Raw genomic sequence first — 17,467 nt, forward strand, 5'->3', positions numbered from 1 at the left:
GGCGATTCGATTCAACCGAACGACGACAACGTTCGACGGCAGCCAGAAAGGAACTGAATGAAGTTGGCAGCTGAGCTGACGTCCGGCGACCGACTGAGCGGTACGCCATGCAGCAGCTGCCGTCGGCGGCGACTTCGGCCCGCTCACCCACACAGATGCAGTCGCACGACGAGCCGAACGTTCCCGAACCCGAGCCGAAGCGGTACAGTACGCTCTCGCGGGTTGATTTATTTCAGGTTGGTATTTCGTATTTCGTATTCATTTTGGTCTGTTTAGGGGCGACGACGCGCGAGCACTTAAGTAAAATAATAATTATGTATACGTATGTCAATTTGTTTGACTTCTTCGCCTCGCGGGCCCCTTACTTTGGATCAGAAAAAAATATAGTAGTATTTCTACTGCCATTTTTGCTGCCTTTTCTACTGCCTTCTATGCTACCTTTTCGACTCGCTCTCTGCTTTCGTAGCATGCTCTCCGCAAAAGCATACTTTTCTGCTACCTTTTTCGGGCAGCTGACATTTATTGGGTTTGTTTTGAAAGCGTTTAATGGCTGGCATGCGTGTGTTTGTGAGTGTTTGCGTTAAGTAGATTTTTCAGCACATTTGTCTTAATTGTTGTGATTTGTGGTTGATTTTTGAATGATTTACGGCGTGTGCAGCGCCAGCGGGATTAATTGTTTTTTAAATGTCAGCAGGGCCAAAGACATATTTTATTTTAAATAAGATGCAAAAAAAAAGAATTGTTTATTTGTTAATATAATGTAATATTTGTTTATTTTATTTGTAATATATGCAATGTCTTTTTCGTATTTAAATACAACCCAGCCTGATTAATTGTCAACTCTTTACCACATAGGCCGCAAAATTGAAATACTTTAATTACCCGAATAAAAAACATTTAACAATTTAATCTGAGCATATCAATTGCCCACACACTCGAACACACACACACCCGCTCTCTTGCTCTCTGTTGGCCAAAATCCACTCCCAATTTATCACTCAATTAGCACAGAAAAATGTAGTAGTATTTACTACGCTTCTGGGCTCTCTCTCATTCTCATGCCATCTCTTTCTTCTCGCATATACCCATCTCTTTCGCCGTCGACGTCGCTGCTTTGGCACAGCGTGAGAAACTCTCGTCGGTATCGGGTGTTCATCTCAATGAAATTGTAGCATATTTGTTGCCATATCGAGATTAAATTTTCAAAACACAAACGAGCACAGCACGAAAGAGGCAGAAAGAGAGCGCAATAGGCGGTGAGAAAGAGACGGCACGAGCCGAGGGGAAAGAGAGAGAGCGAACGGAGTTTCGTTTGTATGCGTGGCTTGTAAGCTTTTGTATAATATTTGAGGTGGGCATGAATTTTGGGTGGTGGGGAGTGATGGAGGTGGTTCCAGTGGGTGGCTGGGTGTTTTGTGGGTGGTTCGTTGGGGTCGCGATTTATTGATGACGCCGACGTCGACGGCGACAGCGACGACGACTGCGCTGCGACGACCGTGTTAATGTGTTTGTTGCTCTCTGGCATAAAATTATGTTTTATTTTATTTAACATGTTCTGCCTCGATTTTTGGCAGTCCTTGTCATAATTCCCGTGAAACGGTTGAGGAGTGAGCGAGAGGGATGGTGAGGTCCTGGGCGAAAGGAAGTCCTTTTTTCTGGCTCGAGTGCTAAGCAACAACAATCGCCGACAGTTGTGCGCTGACGATGATGATGATGTTGGTATGTTGGCAGAGGCTGCTTCATTGGGTTATGCTTATGGGTTTGTATTTGGGTTTGAGTTTGCGTTTGGGTTTGGGTTTAGGTTTGGGTTCAGGCCCCGCACTCACACAAGAGTGGCTTAAATCCATGTGTGATTGTACAGTGGCCACTCGCAAATTAGCAGGCCTCAGGCTAAAGGATTTTAGGAACTTTATCGCATTTAACTTGATAAGAGTTCTTGGTTATTTATTTAGCGATTATCATTTATTTTTTGGAAATTAATTTGTAAAATTATTGTTTTATTAATAAATTTAAAGCAAACAAAAATACCTCCCAATGAGGATCGCTTTAGCAAAATATGAAAGTATTTAATGTCTACATTAGTCTTCTGTATAATCATTTTTTGTCACAAGATAATGGTATTGGAAATTTTAATTGTTGATAGTGCGATTGTCGCGGCTTTTTTAATTCTGATATTTTTTAAAATACTGAAAGTCTAAACACATGTACGTACCATATGTACCAATAAAAACAAATTTGGTATTGATTTATGAACCTTATGTACAATTTTAAGTATTGATAAGACGACTAAGTAAGAGTTAAAAAAATATGTTTATATGCTTAAAGCTTAAAAGGATCATTAATAGACTTGGAGGATAAGAATTTATAACAATAACCAACTTTCGGGGGTTTACTGTGTTCATGAGTGTCCGTTGGCACTGTGTGTAAAAGGAAGTGTACAGCGTTGTAGGCCGTCGTCGTCGTCATCGCTTGCTGCTGTTGCTGCTGATGTTGCTGATGTGCTGATGTTGCTGCCGTTGTTCGCAGTGTGCTCGTTGGCGAGGGAGGGACAATGGGTCTGTTTGTCGCTCGGTACCCGGTTGCCGGTCCTCTGCCTTTTCCTCCGCCCCTGCCTTTTTTCTCGTCCTGCCCTCCTTTCCCTGCATTTCCCTCATCCTGCGAGTATCTGTATCTATATCCGCATCTGTATCTGTGTAAATGCGTTGGTTGTTGGCTTGTTTCGACGTCCCTCCCCCTTACAATTCCTGCCCCCACCCACCGCCTTTGTGTGTGTGCGTGTGTTGTGTGTTGGTTCCTGTGCCTGTTCCTATTCCTGTTACTTTTGCTGTGACGGCGACGGGGACCGAAGCACCGCGCATACAGGGTGTCCCAGGATGTGTGGGGGTGGGCAGGAATATTAGCTAATGACGAGCCTTTAGGAACAAATCAACTTAAAAGGAATATACTGTCAATTAAGGTAAAGTAAATGAATTTGAAAAAATAGTAGTTCTTGTTCCATAAAATTTGAAAATTAAATAGTAAAAAACGATTCCGCACTCTTGAAATAAAAAAAAACCTTATTAAACAGGTGGGTCTAGTGCTAAAATAATTTTTGTCATCTTAAATAAAAAGTGAATTTAACATATATTTTGATTGTAAGATATAATAAATAATTGAATTTAAAAAATAGTAACTATTTCTAAGTTTAAAAATACGATTTCTAGCTTCTTTCGTTAATTAAATATCGTTAAATTTAGTTATATTAATTCAAGACACAAATATTTAAAATATATTAGGTTTTAAATATTTAAGTTAATTAAATTAATTCCACCAATTACCATCTTGTCAGTATATATCGCTACGAATCACCCTGTTCTGGCTGCCAAAAGCGGCTGTAAAAACAATTTAATGCATAAAACGACAAAAATCTGGTTTTCACAAAAACCAAAAACCCAAACCAGCAGCAACAACAAAAGCAAGCGACGAAAGCGCTGCCACCAGTTGTTGGTCTGCGAAGGGGGGAGGGGGATTGTCCCGGGGGGAGTTAGGAAGTTGATGTTGCTGCTGGAAGAAGAACTCACAGCAGCAGCAGCAGCAGCAATAGCAACAACATTAGCAATAGCAACACCAAAGACAGCAGCAACAGCAACAACACAAGAAACAGCAACACCAACAACACTAACAACAGCAACACTCAAAGCAGCAACAACATTAGCAACAGCAACACCAAAGCCAGCAGCAACAGCAACAACTACGACAATTGCAGCAACAGCAACTACATGAGCAGTAGCAACATCAGCAGCAAATGTTGAGATTACACTAAAAGTAACTGCCAGCGGCGGCAGCGACGTCAGCAGAAGCAGCAGCAGCGGCAGAATGCAACGCATTTGGAGAGTGCAGCACTAAAATCAATTATGTAGCCAGCGCAGCAGCAACATCGCAGCAGCAGCAACAGCAACATCAACGACTGCAGCAGCAGCAGCGTGAAAATAGTAGTGGAAAAAAAGAGAAATAGCAAAGCAGCAGACGATAGCAAAAAAAAAGTGGGGTTGGGGTGGATGGAAAAAGGGGGAGTGGGAGGTGGAAAAGTTGGTAGGAGAAGGCGTAAAAGGGGTTGGGAGGGGGGTGGTAGGGCGTTCGGCAAAGTGGGAGGGCGGGGGGCGGCACAAGTGTCTGTTTGTCGCTGCGTCGGTCAGTCGGCAAATATGTTGCGCATTTGTGAGCGTGTGAAAGAGAGGGCCATATGCAGAGCGACAGAGACAGCCCATCGTCGTCAACTGTTGTAACTGTTGTTTTGGTACTACTGGTTGTTGTTGTTTTTGTTGTTGCTGGGGGGTGGCTGGGCGAAAACCGAATGCTAGTAAAATGCGTGCAAAGGCAAAGGCAAAAGCAAAAAAGAAAAAAAAAGAAAAGCTAAAGGGCGAAGCTTGAAATACACTTATAAAGCGATTATACTCGTACTCATTGCAGTGGCAATAAATGCGTGCAACGTAAAGTGGAATATTTAATATGACAACTCTTCCACAAGAACGAGCTCATAAGCGTATAATAACTAATTTTATTACTTATAGTTTGAAATTATATGGACTTAATTTAAAATAGGCTTATTTTTAAGAAATCCATCTTAAAACAAATGCAATTTTGTTCATCATCTTTTAAGATCTGATAAACAAATCACAACAAATATAAATAATATATATTTGGCTTATTAAATTAAATTACTTAAATAAATGCATGCCTTCAAATTAGCTTACACGTTATTAATTACTTAGTATTATTTAAAAACGAAACCGGCTAGGCTAATGTCATAATCTTTGAGCTAAAAATTGTAGTGTAAAAAAAAGCACCCATAAAAACGGTGAAAAAAACATAAAGCCAAAAGCAGCAGTAAACGATGAACTTTGCTGGCTGCTTTTGTTGCTTTTTTGTTGTGGATGGTTTGAGTCTAAAGCAGACACCTTTCCACGTGCAGGTCGGTACCCCTCACCCCCGCCAAGACTGAAAGCACCACCCCCTCCCCCCCTTTCCCCCTTGGGGTCTGCAGAAAATAATCAGCGAAAAACGTAGGAGAAAAAGAGCGTGCAAAATTATGCTGAGTGCTTGGCTGGCTGCCACACAAAGTGAAAGAAAGGCAACGACAACGACGACGTCTTCGCCGCCCCCTCGGGCCTCTCAGACCTCCCCCCCTTTGGGTCCCCCTTTCGGCCGCCCCTGGACTGCCCTCCACCCTCTAGGCTCCCCTTTTCACGAGAGCAGCATAAATACGAGAAAAAAGGCAGAGAAAGAGGAAAAATCAAGGAGGAACTTGGGGTGGTGCAGGGGCGTCGGCAAAGGGGGCGCTTTGCTTTGCCGGCAGATACTTCGAGATTTCGCCCCCCCCTACACCCCCACTCACCCCACTGGTTTTCATGCATTTTATCAGTCGACGCTGACGATTTTCTTGGCGTTTTTATTTTTATTATTTCTTTTTTTCTCTCGCTCTTTGCTCGGTTTCGTTTATGATTTTTTTTTTCACTCTGCTCTGGTGTTGGGTTTTTGTTTTTATTTGGGTTTCGTTTTGGGATCGGGCAAATGTATCTGTATCTGTCTGTATTTGTATCTTTATATGTGGCGCTGGCTGCTGTTGTTGTTTTCGTTGTTGTTGCTGTATCGCTTTTGTATCTTTTAGCGCTGTTTTGAGTTAAGCAATTGATGGATATGGTTTATTTATAACGCTTGGCGACCGAAACCGAAGCGAGCTGAACTGAACCGAACCTCATCATCCTCTCCATCGCCATCCTCATCATCGTCATCGGAATTCGAATTCCGACGATGTCGAGCAGCTCGCACAATGAGTGCGGACGTGTATCTGAGTATCTGAGTATCTGCAAGATACTCGTACCCGTACTCACTCATACGCTCGCTTGCTGGCTGCGTTCGATAAACGTAAGCGTAATAATATTTTATTGAAATTTGTTTTCTTGCCTGTACTTGCCTCGCTCTCTCCTTTCCTCTCCTTTCTCTGGGCATTTTCTTTTCTTTTCGGCTGCACGGAAAACAAATTTAATAGCCAATAATAAATTAGGCTACATATTAAAATATTTAAAAATTATTAATTCCCTCAATACTTTATTTTCATAATTGGAATCTGTCCCTTTGAAATTTGTTAACCATATTAAATTAATAAAGTAATATTTATTTAATTATAAGAACTACAAATTAAACTTTAAATCGTTTACTTAGTCAGCAAAAAATTGGATTACGTTGATCAACATTTTTCAGATAAAATATTTATCCAAAAGAAAATTAAATATAAAATATGCATATGGTAAATGGTAAGTCAATTATCTAAATAGGTAATGTTATTCTAAGAATTCTTAAACTGTTTAATAAATATTTAAATACTAATAAAGATATATTGCTAAATAGAGAATTAGTTTGAAAATTAGAAAAATATTAAAATTGAAGTCGTCTGATTATAAAGTTGTATAAAATGAAATGTTCTCAGTGTTGAGGGGCTATGGGGACTGAGGGGCCGTCATTTCTTTTGTCGCTGCTTGCTTTTTTGCGCTCCGCTATAAGTATCTGTTGGATAAATATGAGGTTAAAGCGCTGCCTGCTGCCGTCTGTCTGCCTGTAGTTTCTTCACTTCACTACAGTTCAGTTCACTTGCATCTGTATCTGTCTTTGTATCTGGCTCTGTATCGGTGCTATCTGCAACCGTATCTGTATCTGTACCTGCAGCTGTAGTAATACCCATACCCGAACTCGAACCGAACTCGAACCCAAACCCGCACCCGTATCCGTATCTGCATCTGCATCGGTGTGTTTCCTTGGGTCTCTGGTCTGGAGTCGAGTGCAGCGCATTTTGATTGTTCGCCTGCTCTTTTGATGAAAACATAAATATCACAACGCCGCCGAGAGAAAAGAGACCGAAAAAGAAGCCTCAAGACATCCAAGAAGTGGATGAGGATGAGCCACAAGGCGATGGTGAAGATGATGATGATGGTTTCCACCATTGGAATTTCTAGCCAGCTCTCTCGATTCCTGTTCTCGCATTTGGAATGAATGAAAATGTTTTTCCTCTTTCCCGCTCTCTTTTCTTTTTTCTTTTTTTTTTTTGGTTTTGTGAGAGTTACAACTTCTGGGGTTCTTGGTGTTTTGTTTTTCCTGTTTTCCGTGTGCGGTAAATTGATATGGCAATGGTGGCTTAACACTGGGCGTATGACTTCTCTATTAATAAGCCTAATTAAAGCCACGGAAAATACTATTAGGCCCTGGGAGATTGCTGCAGGCTGGCTTAACAGTGTTAAATTGGGTTTTATTAGAGATTAAATTCCATTTTGAAGTTCTGAATAGAGAGATCCAATATCAGCAGATAAGGATTCAATTTGTAAATAATTTAATTCGATTTTTGCAACGAGATTAAGAGATCAGGAAATGAGAGATGCAATGCTTTATTGTTTCTCGCAATCAAAGTATATTTATAATCATGAGAAGAATTAAGTTGTCATCAAATAGCTGTTATTTTAAGATAGATTTTTTTGGTCCATTGATATTTTCTAAACAAATAATGTGTTAGCATTGGCTTAAACTTTTATAATTACTGGTAGTTCGTAGAGCAAATAAGTTTCTCTTTAGCTATTAAATTAAAATTCTTCTACTTTAAAAAAGCCAAAAACAGAGAAACATATTTATTAAGCAGGTTGATTCATAATTTGTTTACATATTTACATGTTTATTGAATGGATACATTTTATATCAGATTATTTAAAAATAGCTATTTATTTTAAAAGCTCAAGTGTTACTAATCCTTGACTGACTAATAATTAAACAGAAAATATGTGTCATTTAATTAAAACAAAACTAACTCATGAATAGCAATTCTTTCGACACAGAAAAAACTCCTAATAATTTAGAAATATTTAAGTAACATAGCTTTGTTTTATGGTGTCATTTTAGCTTTTTGAGAACCAAACAAGGGCGCTCTTTTGTTTGCCGATTAACTATTTAGCCTCCAAGAAATGATTGAGCAAGACTAAAAATAAATGGAATATCAGGGAGAAATCCCATAAATTTTGGGAGAGTGAGAGGGCAGTACTTCCTCTTCACTGAGCCCCCCTCCCCCACCTTTTTTATGACCTCTCCTCGAATAACTTAATAATTATTCATGCAGTTACCCGACGCAATTACAACAAAAGTGGATGCCACATGCCCACGCTTCAAAAGAGCAACAACAAGAGCGATAAATAAAAACAACGATCAACAACAAACAAACAACCGAACAGCAAGAACAACAACGAGAAAAGTGCGTTGTACATAAACGAAATCGAAACGAAACGAATAATAAATGAGAGGAAGAAGGAACGACAATACTTTATTTAGTTGAATGACTGAACGAACCCGTCAACCACACCAACAACGACAAAAAATTAACACACAAAAAATACTTATGCGCAATAACAACAACAACAACAACAACAACTGGCCCTCTTCACCAACAAAATTACCTTAAAAACACCAAACAAGATGAAAATGAAAAAATGGGAAACACAAGCCAACAAAAAATCTGAAAATAAAAATACATTAAACGAAATAAGATGAAAACCAAACATATAAAAAATTTATGCGTTGCACTTGGTTGTGGAGAGGGGGGATGGGGCTAAAGGGGTGCGACAGAGACAGAGCGAGGGATTGTATAAATGGAGGCGAGCGAGAAATTATGCCACAATCAAGTACAACACGACAGAAACAACAACAAACAGAGAGGAAAATTCCCCCAGAAAAGTGCGTGGCAATGGGAAACCGAACTTAGAGATGGTTACGTGAATATATTATTTAGGATTAAGTTCAGGAAGTTCGGGATATCATACATTCACAGACTGCAAATATTTCTTACAATTCTGAATAAGATTGTGTAATATCCTAGTGATTATTTTGTTGTATGTCGAATTATATTTCGGGATATTATATATCTACATACCGAAAATGAATAAATTTAAATTGTAAAATTATGAAGTCTTATTTTTACTGTGGGTTTTAGTATTTTTAATAAGTTTTTCCCAAAAAGATAGTGTGTTGGCCAACTGATAATTTTTTTCGTTTTTCTCCTTTTTTTGGAAATTAGTTTTTTAAGAACTCATATTCATTTAATAACTTACCCAATTTAAATGAAAATTAATAGAACTTCTTATCAGGATGACTGACTATGAAAGTACAAATTGTCCCTAAATTACTTATAATTATTTCCCACTTTACCGAAACATTTGCTGAGTGATTTTTCTTTGTCATCTAATGGAGGTAATCCAAACAAACCCCTAACTTCTCACCTTCAAAAATCACTGGCGTCACAGAATAATCCACTCACGCAGTCATCGCCCAAATAGATCAGACAATTTGAGATCATATCAGAGCAGAGAGTGTACATAGTAGAGCAGATCACCTCCAAAACACACACAAACAGAAGGCAGATGAATAAGAATCGTCTCCCAACGAGATGATCATGATCAGCGGTCAATGATAATTCCATTTTGTTTTGTTTTTGCGTTTGCATGCGACGCTGAATCGGAATCTGAATCTGAATCTGAATCTGACTGACTACCCAACTGTTTGCCTACGAGCCGAAGCTGATGTATCTGTATCTGAGTGTTTTTCTGGGTATCCGTGTATCTTTGTATCTCTGTATCGGATGCCACTGCAGTGGAAGATGCTCGAATGCAATCCGCTGTCTGCTTACATTCCATAGATACACAAAAATAAAATGCGGCTACAATAAATAATAAAGACCGAGTGAGAGTGCGCCTTTTGTCTGCGATGGAAAACGGGACCAATGCAGCTGGGTGTTAGGTAAAAATCAGTCCACCCCTTTTCCACTTCCCAATTTTCCACTTCGCTTCGTGTTGCTCTCCCCTGTGGCCCACAAAGCATTATCTTTCATCATAATGCCGGCAGATAGCACTTGGGTTGGGCAATTACCAATAGGCGGCAACACCTCGACTCGACTTCACTTTGGCGTCTAATTGCTTAACAAAAGCTTCAATTAAACACTTCAAAGAGCTTATTACAAACCAATAAACCGCACCACTCACCAAAGAATCCGCAGTTCCTCAGGCGGAACGACTGCGAATGTCAAGGATATGCCACAGCAACAACAACAGCTACAGATACATCTACATCTACAGATACAGATACTGATATAGGCACACATACAGACCCATTTCACAGATACAGTCGCGGAACAAAGAGAGCACGCTCCACTCCATTCAAGTTCACTCCATCGATGTTCTGGATGGCCCGCAATATCGCTTTACACACATGATATAAGTGTCATGACTGCGTGGCCCGATAATTGTCTGTTTTGTCTCGTCTGCCGTTTGTTGACTGCTCCTCAGTCCCTCGGTCCCTCAGTCCCCCTGCCCCGTGTCCTTCGCCCCTGCTGCTCCTGCTTATCCTGCTCATGATGGTGACGCAGTTGTGCCTACTCGAGGCTACTGTTGTTCCCCGGCTCACAAAAGGCCTCGGAGCCTCTTTAGATGCCTACTCCGAACACGAAGCCGAGCCCTACGCCACTGTGCGGTTCGGTTTTAGTGGTGACTGATCCCATCTACACTTGGAGAAATATCTCCTTTTAGTTACATTTAAATGCAAAATTTAAAACAGCAAAGTTTAACAAGGGACAAGGTAGTAAATCAACAATTCACCTATATTTAGCTATAATATTAATCAATTTCGCAACAAATAAAAGTATTTTTAAAACCAATGATATTTTAAATCTCATAGTTAAAAAAATGTACTTTAAATAATAAAAAAATAAAATAGAATTTATAATTGGTTCTCTTATTTTAATACATTTACTCAGATTACATTTTATTCTACAGCATGCCTTAAATAAGTTTGAGTGCTTGCTAATTTTCCAAAACATTATATTAACTATTGTATGAATATTAGAATTAACTTCAAATATGGTGCTTAATCCAAATTTGATTTATAATTTGTATTCCAATTATCATTCAATAAAACTAAAAAATGTAGTATTAAAAAAATATCTATATGTTTTTATTTTAAGTGAAAAATTAATATTTTTTTGTTTGTTAATATTTTGTAGGTATATTTTCGATTCCAGGAATCTTTTTTTGTGCTTCTATATTTTTTCCTGGTGGTGGCTCTGCTACTTTCTACCCGTCTTTCACTTCTTTCTTTCCTTTGCCTTCTTTTTTGATCACTCCTGGGTAGCGTTTTATTGGACTCTTAGCGGTTCCTAATGTGCATCCTGTTGCGCTGAGCGATAAAAACAGGGTGTCTTATCGGAGGAACATCCTTGTTTAACTACCTGAACAACTTCCGGCTTACGGGCAGTACCATTCATATTAATACTCCTCTCTTTTCGACTCATTTGCATGATGATAAGTTGAGGGGTAGATCATGACTGCGAAACGGAATCTCTTTCAAGTCAAAGCTCAAACTCGAAATTATTTGAACAACAATCATCATAATCACAATAATAACTTCCCTGCGTCGCACATGTTTGCCCGAGTGTAAGGGTTAAATGTCCCTGTTGAGGTGTGGGTTGTGCACACCCCATGCACCCCCCCACCACTTCCATACCCTTATAAGCATCTTTTGCAGAGCAGCAGCCCCTGGTTTGGTTATGCTTCTGGTGTTGGGGTTACTTCGGGGTTCATAATGCCTGCCTTCTTTGAACTCTTTTTGCGTCATCGTTTGTGATTAAATATACCAAAAAAAATAAAAAACACCAGGATATATGTATGAACATATACGCATGGCCATATACTTATATGTATACCTAGAAATTCATGTATTTTTATTTGAGCTTTTACTTTTCATCGGTTTTGCTTGTTTTGTTGTCGAAGAAATCCTTTTCTCTTTTTTCGCTTCCTTTTTATGGTGCGTATACGAACCTTTTTTTTGCAAGCGGGTAGGATTGGGGTGTCCCCGAACACACGCCAAATGTAACCTCAAAGGGTTAAACACGCAAAACGCAAAAGCTAAAAAAAATTGAAAAAAACATAAATACAAAAAAGGGGGGCCAAAAAAATATGAAAAGCAATAAGCAACCTTGTCCGATAAGGAAGGGAAATTAGTATTCAGCGGTGAGTGCTGGCCAATTTCAACCTAGAACATATGCAAGGAATGATCCTCGAAAAAATACCCTGCATCAATGTAAGAATAGACATTTTTTAAGGATTAAAATTTAGAATTTTTAGAATCTGTATTTTAAATTATTTATTATAGTCTGTTTTTATTTACCCATAAAACTAAAAAAAAAACTAGTTCGTTCGTTATTTAAAGTTATAAATAATTTCTGATATCAAATAATCCATTTACCCCTTAAACCTCTATTCCTAAGTAATAAATAATTTATTTTTCAAACATATTGTGTAATTCCAGATCCTGGATCCATCTCACTTAAGCCAATTTAAAGCAACTTCATGGCTTCCTCAAAGCTCAATTCATAACCAATTCTGTCTAAACAAACATTTAGATTGGAATCTTTCTAGGAATTCCGTAACCGAAAAGGGGTGTTTGTCTTTCCCATTGTTCGGCTTTGCTCTACATTGCTTCGCGGTGAGATCGCTTCATTATCATTGAAATCGCCAGCATTATCAGATAATTAGATGGAACAATTGTCTCATTTATCTACACCAAATAACGTGTTGTATGTCAGGGTCTTACCTAACCGAGAGACCCGAGCAGCCGAACATCTCTACCTTCCTCCCTCCCAGCAACCCTCTTTCTGGGTTCTTGTGTTGGGTTTTCAGTAAATTTGTTTGCTAATAGAATTTGAAAAGAACATTTGCCACGGAGGATAAGTCGCGGGGCGGAAAAAGTTGACCGGGTATTACGCAATACCTTTTGTCAGGGTCTCGTTTTCGGTATCCGTCTTCTCCTCGGTCCCAGTCTCATGTAGATTTCTTTGTATTGACTTGAGATTATCGCACGCCGGGGTTAAAAACTTCCAATTTAAATTCAATTTCCGTGCAAAATGGTCAAAAGTCTGAGCGACAAGAGGTAGAGAGCCAAGTAAATACCATGCACAAATAAAAACCCACCACTTAAGGGTTTGCCGACTGAATCCGGAATGCCGAGTCCTGAATACTGAAAGCTGAATGCCAGCCGGATATCAAAGCGCAGACGGAGAGAGATAAACAAGGAAGCCAAACAGGATGCATGACCATGCAGGCGAAGTCACTTCATTATCGAGATTATCGGCGCAACTTCCAACCCTGCCAAGGCATCAATCCCTCAGACTCTTCATCTACATCCTGGCACGGAAAGAAAAATTTTCCAAAAAAAGCGCAAGGCTATGAGCATGATTAAAAAATATAGCTTTAAAGTTTAATTAGGAAAATTGTTTAAGTTTCCTGAAGTTAATCCCTAATTTTAAAACAGCACAAAATAAATTATACATTAAAGAAAAGCTGGGGAATTGTAGAAGCTGTTTAATACAATGATTGTTTTGTACAGCTGGGCACACTAAAAATGATAGTGTGGCCTTGCAATTAAAAATCAGGTAAAATTAAGGTCATTTTGCATATGATTAGAATCATGTTTCTTCTATTAAGAAATTAACTTTAACGACTAATTTGAATGTATGGACATGAAGTCAACACTTGAAAATAATGATTAATTTTTTTCTCTGCACATCCTCATCACTCTTCCACTTTATCGTCGTGGTCCACATCCTTGTGTGCATACGTTCGCGCGTCAGCACAAATGTCAAACCACTCACTGAGCCCTGTGGTGGTGATATGCCAGTGGTAGTGGTAGTGGTGTTGGTGGTGGTGGTGCGGATGATGCTCAAATGGCGGGGTTGGTTTCCCGCTTCGCCACCCGTTCAGCTCCGTTTCGGTTCTGCCCTTTGCTGAGCGCCTGTCCACGGGTATCCTTGAGCCCTGCTCTTTGCGAGTCGTGCCCCCAGGATAGGCTAATAAAATTTGCCAGCCAAATCCGCAACAAACCCCGAGAAATCGCTGCTTAGAAAAGGGAGCTCGAGGCGATCTGCTGAACGATGCGATTTGTGCCGACTGCCGGCAGCCTAAGCAAATTAAAAGTGTTGAAAGTCAGCGAGGGAAAATTGAGAGGCATAATGGAAGGAAATTGTTTCAAATTGTCGTGCGTCCTTGAGGAAATGCTATAGGGTGGAAGATACTCGAGTCCTTATGTTGTGCCAGTTGAAATCGGATTCAAATTGAAATTAGTCTTAATTGGCAAAAGGTTTGGCCAGCAGTTTGTTAAAATTATGTTTGATGGAGTTTGATTAGCAATGTGGTTTTATGACTTTTAATTTGGAGAGAATGCATAATTTATTTATTCATTCTTTTTAAATGACATTGAATTAAAAACATATTAAAATTTAAAATATATGTTTTAGTTTATAAAATTTTAGTTAGTAATAAGCTAGCTTTATCTGTTTATTCGGTAATTGCCGATTTTATAAGTCCCTTTATTGTAGTTATTTATTTTTCATAACATTGCTTATGCATTAATTAAATAGAAATAAATGAATTAAAAAATATATATATAATATTAAACTGTGTTAAATATTTTTAAGCCTTTATACATATAAAATAAACGTCTGAAAAATCTAATTGATTTCTTATAATTGAATGAAATTGCTTGAAACTAAAACCCTTTATAAATAAGGACCCTTTACTACTCGGTAAATTGGCCACCCCGCAATTATCAATTTTCGGAGTGATATGCAACCACTGATTTATCAAATCGATTGGGAATTCCCACTCGTGTATCTCACATCTCAGGTAACTCAGCCAAGTGCTGTTGCCATTCAGAAATGGGAAATGCTCATAAAAGTTAATTAAATGCAAGGCAAAGCAAACAACAATCGGGGGTAAGAGTGCCAGGGAGGAAGTGGAAGTGAAAATGGAAAAGAGAACAGCATAACAACAACGACGTCAAATCAATGGGCTAAGTGAAGGCAACGTAGCTAATCGATTCATTTGGAATTCAATACACAAACACGTTGGACAAAGACGGAAAGCACCAGGGACAGAGATGGGGCGAGTTGGAAAATCAATATGGAAAAGCATAAATGGCAACACGCTGGCCAAGTGTCAAATAGAGGTATGAGCTAGCACCCACCCCGCCCACTTCCACCTCCCCTTTCTCCGCCCCTTCTACTGTGTGTGCTGAAAATGCAATTGCAATGGAAACCGAAAAAGCCGTCAACCACCAGCACCACACTCACTCACTCACCGTCGCTGCAAAATGTTGACAGACAGACGGGCTTGGATCGAATAGATATATACACCAGGAGCCAAAATAATAGTTCCGGATTATTATTAAGTACTTGGAAACATAGCTTTTTAAATGAATCTGTGCTTGATCAATTACTAAATTGTTCAATTATATTTTTACATTTAAAATATATGTTAAATAAAATGTAGAATATGTATTATTTGATGATACTTTTTTTTTAGCCCTGATACATTTATAACCGTAAGCAAAAGTCACAACTCTATCTCAAATTTAATATTTATAAATACATTCTTAAACCTTATTTTCTGTTTTAATGCTGAAATAAGGCACAACTACTCAAATGTAATATTTATGAATAGATCCTAAAACCTTATTTTATGTTTTAATGCTGTATAATTCAATTTAATGACATTTTATTCTAATGATGATTTTGAATAAATTTTTTTTATAATTGTATATATTATGTTGTAGGTTTTCTTTAAAATCCTCATAAAAGATTGTAATAAAATCTAATAAATATAAAAATATTAATTGTGTTAAATTATTCAATTTGCAATTTAAATAATAATCAAGATCTGTGGCTTTACAGAAAATACTACATACTACTTTCGGTGTATTATTAATAAATATAAAAAAATTTGAAAATATATTGCTGATTTTTTAATAGGGATAATTAATACTATAATGTTTGCCCTATCTGTTCCATCCACTCGTAAAACGGTACAATACCTTCTGGTAGTAAGTCCGCTTCCCATTTTGCCCTCTGGCACCCACTCGCTCTGTCGGTCTGCCATTTTCAATTTATTGTTATTATTAATTTTGATGCCGAAAAAGGGATGCCATGCCAGAGCAAAGGAAGAAAAAATCGAGCGAGGGTCGTGGGTCGGGGGTAAAATCGACTGGCAGTCGACGAGTTTATTTGTGTGAAATTCAAATGTAAATACTTGAGGGTGCTTAAGGGTGTCTTTAGGGGTTTAATGCTCGACTGCTACGCAATTCCTCTTCTCTTCGCTCCTCGCTGGTGTATTTTTCGGTTTTGGTTTTGGTTTTTGGGATTTGCCTTCCGCTTGCGAAATGATTCGGTGGTTGGGCTTCGATTGTGACATGCTGCACTCCCAGTCAATGTGAATTCAATCGATGCCCAAGTGCATGTGGAGAAAGTCTAGTATTTGTATCTCGATGAGTGCCAAAGGGTTGGGAAAGGTTCTGGGAATTTGTCTCGAAAGGAAAATGCAGCTGGGAAGGAGGTTACGCTCAAAGGAACTGATACGGATTAAATTTGAGTGGTTGTCGGATTTAACGTTGTGTATTAAATGTCAACATGAATTATTACATGCCACTTTTAACTTAAATGTTTTGAGAAGGCATTGTCAATGAAAATATACAAATATTTTTGAGCTTAACAGATTAGAGAAACATTTATTGGATTAAATTAAAAAATTTGACTTTGGTAATTTTTATATTAATGTATTATTTTGTACTTATTAATTATTAATAAATGAAATTGTAGAATATTTCTTAATAACAATTTCTGAAGTAGTAGCAAAGTTTACACAGAATGAATCACATATTGTAAAAGTTAACAAACATTTTTTTACAAATGCTTATCTAATAAAAAGTGTTCTTCCCAGCTCTTATCTTAAAGGTGGTTAACAAATTGCTATCAGTAACACTTATTTATTCAAAACTAGAAATTTTATTCATAAACGGTTTTTGTTCTAACTTCGGAAAAATAAGACGCACATTTAAAAGAATGACTGTTTTGTGCAGCTAAGGACATAAGCTATCGATTCTATGTTGATTTGGAAACATTTTTTTTTTTTACCGATTTGAGCATTTTTTATAAGGGGTTAGATCATGATTTTTAGCGAAAATTGGACAAAAATTTTATTTTTTAGCTGTAAATGTCAATCGATTGAAAATTTTATAACGAATCAAACGAGGTATGGCATTCCAATTTGGACCATTATTTCCAAGGGCTTTGAGCCAGAAACCAGTAATTTTTTCACAAATTTTCAAAATTCAATCTATTTTTCGAAAATTGGCTAAAGATTAAATATTTTAACAGTGAATGCCAATCGATTGTTAATTTTTAAAGCGAATTCAACGATGATAAATAACATTATTTTCAAGGGTTTTGATAAGAAAACCGGAACTTGTGTCGAGCTTTTGGCCATGAAAAACATATTTTTAAGCGGTTTTTGTTTTAACTTATCTAGATAACCCAAACTATGGATTCGATGTTCCCTTGTAAACATAATGAAATATCAAA

The sequence above is a fragment of the Drosophila rhopaloa genome, unplaced genomic scaffold (assembly GCF_018152115.1).
Source record: "Drosophila rhopaloa isolate 14029-0021.01 unplaced genomic scaffold, ASM1815211v1 contig_163, whole genome shotgun sequence".
Taxonomy (NCBI): domain Eukaryota; kingdom Metazoa; phylum Arthropoda; class Insecta; order Diptera; family Drosophilidae; genus Drosophila; species Drosophila rhopaloa.